Consider the following 8,030-nt stretch of genomic DNA (forward strand, 5'->3'; position numbering starts at 1 on the left):
TGTGACCGCCCTCATCGACACTGGCGCACACTTGTCTATTATGAGCGCCCCTTTACGCCGCCGCCTGCAGAAGATTATGACGCCGTCTACGACACAGACAATACGTGTTGCCGATGGTGGTGCTGTTCAAGTGATCGGAATGTGCACCGCCCGTGTCAGCATTGCCGGTCGTCACACTGTTGTCCTTTTTGCCGTCCTTGCTCACTGCCCCCATGACCTTATCCTTGGCCTTGACTTCCTTTCGGCACACTCGGCCTTAATTGATTGTTCTTCTGAAACGCTCTGCCTCGATCTTCCTCTTGTATCAGATGCCTGCGATACGCCCGTCAGCCGCTTAAGCCCCATCGATTTTGTTCGCCTACCACCGCGAGCCGTCACGTACGTGTGTTTGTCATCGACCCCTCCCGTTCCTGACGGCGACTATATCGTCTCTCCGATTACAGACGTCCGCCTGACGCGCAATATTACTGTGCCACATACCATCGCCACATTAGTTGATAACTCTGTGTTCCTCCCGCTACTAAACTTTGGTCTGACCCCCCAAGTGTTGCCCCAGAAGATGTCGCTTGCCCACCTCACCGCGATAACAGACTCTGACGTCGAGGTTGTCGCCATAACTGCACCTGCGGAGGCTGCAGTTTCCCCGTCACCAAGTTCCGACGACAGCATTTTTCGCAACGTGATTGGATCAGACCTTTCGCCTGACCAAGCCGACGCTCTTTGCCGGGTTTTGGCCGCATACAACGACATTTTCGACATTCGTGATCGACCCCTGAGCCAGACTAAGATTGTCGCCCGCCGTATCAACACTGGCGACTCTTTGCCCATTCGCCGTCGACCTTACCGTGTGTCCGCATCAGAGCGCGAAGTGATTCAAAAAGAAGTGGCTAAAATGCTTGCGAAGGACATCATCGAACCATCTTCTAGTCCTTGGGCCTCTCCCGTCGTATTAGTAAAGAAGAAAGACGGTTCCTGGCGTTTCTGCATTGATTATCGGCACCTCAACAAAATCACCAAGAAGGACGTGTACCCTCTTCCACGTATTGACGACGCCCTCGACTGTCTCCATGGTGCCACCTTCTTTTCATCCCTGGACCTTCGATCTGGCTACTGGCAAATTGCTGTAGACGACCTGGATCGCGAGAAGACCGCCTTCGTGACCCCTGACGGCCTTTACCAATTCAAGGTCATGCCTTTCGGTCTCTGCAACGCACCAGCCACGTTTGAGAGAATGATGGACACACTGCTTCAAGGATTTAAATGGTCGACGTGTTTATGTTACCTGGACGACGTGATAATTTTCTCCCCCACTTTCGCAACACACCTTGAGCGGCTTTCGACCATTCTAGCAATCTTCCGACGAGCTGGCCTCCAGCTAAATTCCTCGAAGTGCCACTTCGCCCTTCGTCAAATTACTGTCCTGGGCCACCTCGTTGACGCTTCCGGTGTCCGACCGGACCCAGCAAAGATACGCGCTGTCACGAACTTCCCCGTTCCACGGTCTGTCCATGACGTTCGTAGCTTCGTGGGGCTTTGTTCCTACTTTCGCCGTTTTGTGAAAAACTTTGCGGCGCTCGCACGTCCACTCACTGACCTACTCAAACAAGACGTCCCGTTTTGTTGGGGTCCTCTACAAGCTGACGCCTTCTCTGAGCTCATCGCCGCCCTGACGACTCCACCTATTCTTGCCCATTTTGACCCAGCTGCTCCCACGGAAGTGCGCACAGATGCTAGTGGTCACGGCATCGGTGCAGTTTTAGCCCAAAACCAACAAGGCGTTGACCGTACGCAAGTCGTCTCCTATCGAAATCTGAACGCAATTACTCTATTACGGAACGGGAATGTCTTGCCCTTGTCTGGGCGGTTTCGAAATTCCGTCCTTACTTGTATGGCCGCCCTTTCCGTGTTGTCACCGATCATCACGCTCTCTGTTGGCTTTCTTCACTGAAGGACCCTACTGGACGACTTGGTCGTTGGGCGCTGCGCCTTCAGGAGTACTCTTACTCAGTTACCTACAAGTCTGGCCGCCTCCATTTGGACGCGGACTGCTTGTCCCGCTACCCTGTTGACCAACCAGAGGGACCGGACATCGAACCTAACCCCTGCGTTATGTCTATGTCTCAGTTTCTCCAGATTGGTGACGAACAACGCCGTGATGATGCTTTGCGATCGCTCATTGATCGGCTGGAATCCACACCTAACGACGCCTCACTGCGCATGTTCGCCCTCGTGAATGGCACACTTTACCGTCGTAACTTCCAATCAGATGGCCATGAGCTGCTTCTCGTTGTGCCTAAACAGCTGCGTTCAACGGTACTGCGTGAGCTTCACGACGAACCGACTGCTGGTCACCTTGGTGTGTCCCGCACGTACGATCATGTCCGGCGCCGCTTCTTTTGGCGCGGTCTCGCCCGGTCTGTTCGACGTTACGTGACCTCCTGCGACAAATGCTAACGTCGGAAACGTCCTGCCGCGCCCTCGGCTGGACTGCTTCAGCCGCTCTCCATCCCGACCGAACCATTCTTCCGGGTTGGTTTGGACCTTCTCGGTCCTTTTCCTGAGTCACGATCCGGCAACAAGTGGGTCGCCGTTGCTATCGATTATGCGACCAGGTATGCAATCACTCGAGCGCTCCCCACCAGCACTGCTACTGACGTTGCCGATTTCTTGCTCCACGATGTTATTCTGCACCATGGCGCCCCTAGCCAATTGCTCACAGATCGAGGCCGCGCATTCTTATCACGAGTAATCGACGATCTCTTGCGCTCCTCCTCAACGCAGCACAAGTTGACCACTGCCTACCATCCCCAAACAAATGGCCTCACCGAGAGACTAAATCGCACCCTCACGGACATGCTCTCAATGTATGTTTCATCTGACCACCGTGACTGGGACCTGGCGTTACCTTACGTGACTTTCGCGTACAATTCCTCGCGTCACGATACCGCCGGTTATTCACCCTTTTATATGCTCTTTGGCCGTGAACCAACGTTACCGATGGACACCATACTACCGGCTGCTGCCGCGCCGCCTAGTGAATATGCACGTGATGCCATCGCTCGTGCCGATCACGCTCGTCAGATCGCCCGCTCTAGGCTGTTGGCCTCGCAAGCGACCCAGAAGCGCCTCTATGACAGCCGGCATCGCGACGTTCGCTTCTCACCCGGTGCCTTCGTTCTCCTGTGGTGTCCATTCCGCCGTGTTGGCTTATCTGAAAAGTTGCTATCTCGATACACGGGTCCTTACCGAATCGTCCGCCAGGTCACGGACGTCACCTACGAGATTGTTCCCGTCTCTCCGACTTTACCGCCGGCGATCGCTCCCAGTGACATAGTTCACGTTAGCAGACTGAAAGCCTACCGCCTTCCTCCTAACGACAATGTGTGAAGTGCGCCGAGACGGCGCTTGCGCCGCCGGGGGTAATGCTACGCGAGAGACATTCATCCTGGGGCAGACGACGAAGAAGACGGTTCCTGGCGTTTCTGCATTGATTATCGGCACCTCAACAAAATCACCAAGAAGGACGTGTACCCTCTTCCACGTAACAATACGACACCGGCCCCGTGGCTCTCGAGATAACTGCTGCAATTCATGGCGGCCCCTGACTATAGTTGCGTGCATAGGCGGAAAGCTTTAATTTCTCCGGGGGGAGGGGGGGGGGGGGGGGCTGGGGCCTGACCAGCTTTCCGAACCCTACCCGTGTATTCATATGCATCATCATCATCATCATCATCATAATCAGCCTATATTTATGTCCACTGCAGGACGAAGGCCTCTCCCGGCGATCTCCAATTACCCCTGTCTTGCACTAGCGTATTCTAACTTGCGCCTGCGAATTTGCTAACCTCATCATCCCACCTGGTTTTCTGCTGTCCTCGACTGCGCTTCCCTACTCTTGGCATCCATTCTGTAACCCTAATGGTCCACCGGTTATCCATCCTCCGCATTACATGGCCTGCCCAGCTCCATTTCTTCCGCTTAATGTCAACTAGAATATCGTCTATCCACGTTTGTTCTCTGATCCACACCACTCTCTTCCTGTCTCTTAACGTTACTCCTAAGATTTTTCGTTCCATTGCTCTTTCTGCGGTCCTTAACTTGTTCTCGAGCTTCTTTGTTAACCTCCAAGTTTCTGCCCCATATGTTATCACCGGTAGAATGCAATGATTGTACAATTTTATTTTCAACGACAGTGGTAAGCTTCCAGTCAGGATTTGGCAATGCCTGCCGTTTGCACTCCAACCCCATTTTATTCTCCTGTAAATTTCTTTCTCATGATCAGGGTCCCCTGTGAGTAATTGACCTAGATAAACGTACTCCTTTACAGACTCTAGAGGCTGACTGGCGATCATGAATTCTTGCCCCCTTGCCAGGTTATTGAACATTATCTTTGTCTTCTGCATATTCATCTTCAACCCAATTCTTACACTTTCTCGATTAAGGTCCTCAGTCATTTGCTGTAATTCGTCTCTATTGTTGCTGACTAGGACAATGTCATCTGCAAACCGAAGGTTGCGGAGATATTCTCCGTTGATCCTCACTCCTAAGCCTTCCCAGTCTAAGATCTTGAATACTTCTTCTAAGCATGCAGTGAATAGCATTGGAGAGATTGTGTCTCGTTGCCTGACCCCTTTCTTGATAGGTAACTTTCTACTTTTCTTGTGGAGAACCAAGGTCGCTGTGGAATCCTTGTAGATATTTGCTAAGATATTCACGTATGCCTCCTGTACTCCTTGATTACGCATTGCCTCTATGACTGCTGCTATCTCTACTGAATCAAATGCTTTTTCATAATCTATGAAAGCCATATAGAGAGGTTGATTGTACTCCGCAGATTTCTTGATTACCTGATTGATGACATGGATATGATCCATCGTAGAATATCCCTTCCTGAAGCCAGCCTGTTCTCTTGGTTGGCTGAAGTGAAGTTGCCCTGATTCTATTGGAAATTATCTTGGTGAATATTTTATACAATACTGAAAGCAAGCTAATGAGTCTGTAATTCTTCAATTCTTTATCGTCTCCCTTCTTATGGATAAGTATAATGTTGGCGTTCTTCCAGCTCTCTGGTATACTTGAAGTTGTGAGACATTGCGTATAAAGAGCCGCAAGCTTTTCAAGCATGATATCTCCTCAATCTTTGATTAAATCTACTGTTATTCCATCTTCTCCAGCCATTTTTCACCTGGTCATGTCTTTCAAGGCCCTTCTAACTTCATCGCTAGTTATAGAAGGAGCTTCTGTATCCGGTTCATCACTATTTCGAATGGAAGTAGCTTGGATGTTTTGGGAACTGTACACGTCAGTATAGAATTCTTCCGCTGCTTTTACTATGTCATCTAAATTGCTGATGATATTACCATGCTTATCTTTCAGTGCATACATCTTGCCTTGTCCTATGCCAAGCTTTCTTCTTACTTATTTCATGCTGCGTCCATATTTTACGGCTTCCTCAATCTTTCCACGTTATAATTTCGAATATCTCTTACTTTATTCTTGTTTATCAGTTTCGACAGTTCAGCGAATTCTATCTGATATCTTGTGTTGGCCACTTTCATGTTTTGACGTTTCTTTATTAGGTCCTTTGTTTCTTGGGAGAGCTTCCCTACTGGTTGCCTTGGTGCCTTGCCTCCCACTTCAATTGCTGCTTCTGAGATCAGCCTAGTTACGGTTTCATTCATTACCTCTATGTTATCTTCATCTTCCTGTTCTAAAGCTGCATATTTGTTTGCGAGCACCAGCCTGAATTGGTCTGCTTTCACCCTTACTGCGTCTAGGTTGGCCTGTTTCCTCTTGACTAATTTCACTCTTTCTCTCTTCAAATTGAGAGAAATCCTAGACCTCACTAACCTATGATCACTGCACTTTACCTTACCTAACACTTCTACATTCGGCACTATGCTTAGATCGGCAGAGAGTATGACATCTACTTCATTCCCCGTTTCTCCATTAGGGCTTTTCCAGGTCCACTTCCTGTTGCTGCGCTTCCTGAAGAATGTTTTCGTTATTCGGAGGCTATTCCTTTCCGCGAATTCTACCAACATCTCTCTTCTTGCATTCCTAGAATCGATGCCGTAGTTGCAAATTGCTTGCTCACCAACCTGCTTTTTGCCCACTTTTGCATTAAAGTCGCCTATGACTACAGTATACTGAGTTTGCACCTTTCTCATTGCTAATTCGACATCTTCATAAAACTGTTCTATGTCTTCATCATTGTGGCTGGAAGTTGGGGCGTAGGCTTGCACTACCTTCATTTTGTACCTCCTATTCAGCTTTATTACGACGACTGCTACCCTCTCACTAATGCTGTAGAATTCATCAATGTTGCCCGCTATGTTGTTATGAACTAGAAATCCTACCCCGGATTCTCTCTTATCTGGAAGACCTCTGTAGCAGAGGACGTGGCCGTTAGTCAGCACTGTGTAAGCCTCACCAGTTCTTCTACCTCACTAAGGCCAATAATATCCCAGGCAATGCCTGATAATTCCTCAAATAGTCCTGCTAAGCTAGCCTCACTCGAGAGGGTGCGCGTGCTGAACGTTGCCAGGTTCAGTTTCCACTGGCGGCCTGTCCGGACCTAGAGATTCTTAGCACCCTCTGCCACGTCGCAGATCTGACCGCCGCCTTGGTCAGGTGCTCCGCAGCCACTGGGGACTGAAGGCCATGGGTTAATTGTCGGAGTCATGTGGAGGTAGTGGCCGAATACTGCACCAGGAACGTGTCATGAGCCCCAAAAGGAAGATAGAAATAAGAAGAAAAAGGAGAAGAGAACAAGAAGACACCCGGAGTCGGTGGCAGAAATAAAGAAAGAAGAAGTTAGAAAATAAGAGCGTCTGAATAAAAGGAATACAACATGAAAGCAAAAGAAGAAGCGCAAAAGTGCACGCGCAGCTACGTGGCCAATGGGAGAAGGGACACGTAGCCGAAGAGAGCGGCCCAGCTACGCTCTGGGACGACGAGGGGCAGAAGGAGCTGGAGGCCGAACAGGACGGGTGGATCGCGGAGACGGCGGCAACCCAATGGAAGCTGCGCTTCAGCTGCCGCGGCCACGACCCGCGAGCTGAGCGAACACCCCATCGAAAGCCGCAGCTACAGGCTGACAGCGCTGCTTCCCGGATTCCCTGCGGCTACGATCCGCAGGCTAGCGGAGTTGACCGGGCGCTCCAGGCGGAGTATTTCCATTTGTTAGTAGGTACAACGTTTGACCGCTGGCGCCACGGTGCGCCGCTCGCGCGTACCATGTTTCGAGCCGCCGCCGTTGGAACGGAGGAGGCGTTGACGGAGAAAACGCTGGGCTGGTGGTGACTTAGCCTGCTGTTGGGATCGGTGGTATTATAAACGCATCACTGTTTTGATGATCCAAATATAATCTCACTATCAGGGAGGGAGCAGTCTACCTGACTGGAGCAGTATTTCTTTATTTGGGGTGTTGCTACGCTGCGCTCCCAACACCCCAACGACCGCCGCTTCGCGTCGGCGCCCGGCACCACGGCTGCCGCCGTGGCGCCGGGGTTCAAGCGACCGCGCTGGCAAACAGTGAGAGAAAAAAAAAGGGGGAAAGCGTGATATTAAAAAAAAGAAGAAAAAAAGTAGCCAGAGCAGGATGCGAACCCGCGTACGCAAGATCCCGAAGCGAGCGCCGTAACCACTCAGCCATACAGCCACGCTTCCAAGGGTTGCATTCGTGCAAACCATATCATTGCGTTCGAGCGCCCTCGGTGAACGGAACCACATAGAAACGCGGTACGTGCGAGCGGCGCAGCGTGGCGCCAGCGGTCAAACGCTGTACCTAGAAAATGTTGTGTTGCCTCCAGGCGTGCAGGTTCCGTCCTGACCTCCGGACCAGCTCAACCGAGGGCCGAACGTCGGAATCAGCGACGCCGACTCTACGACGCATCAGCGGGCCCAACAACGTGTCGCCGGAAGCAGCGACGACGACGTGACGTGGCCATATTCGAGGGATTTCATGTAAATATTTTGAACTGTTTAATACGTCGTGTGCGAGGACTTAAGATAATATTTGCAATTAA

The sequence above is a fragment of the Dermacentor silvarum genome, chromosome 6, assembly GCF_013339745.2.
Source record: "Dermacentor silvarum isolate Dsil-2018 chromosome 6, BIME_Dsil_1.4, whole genome shotgun sequence".
In the NCBI taxonomy this organism is placed as follows: domain Eukaryota; kingdom Metazoa; phylum Arthropoda; class Arachnida; order Ixodida; family Ixodidae; genus Dermacentor; species Dermacentor silvarum.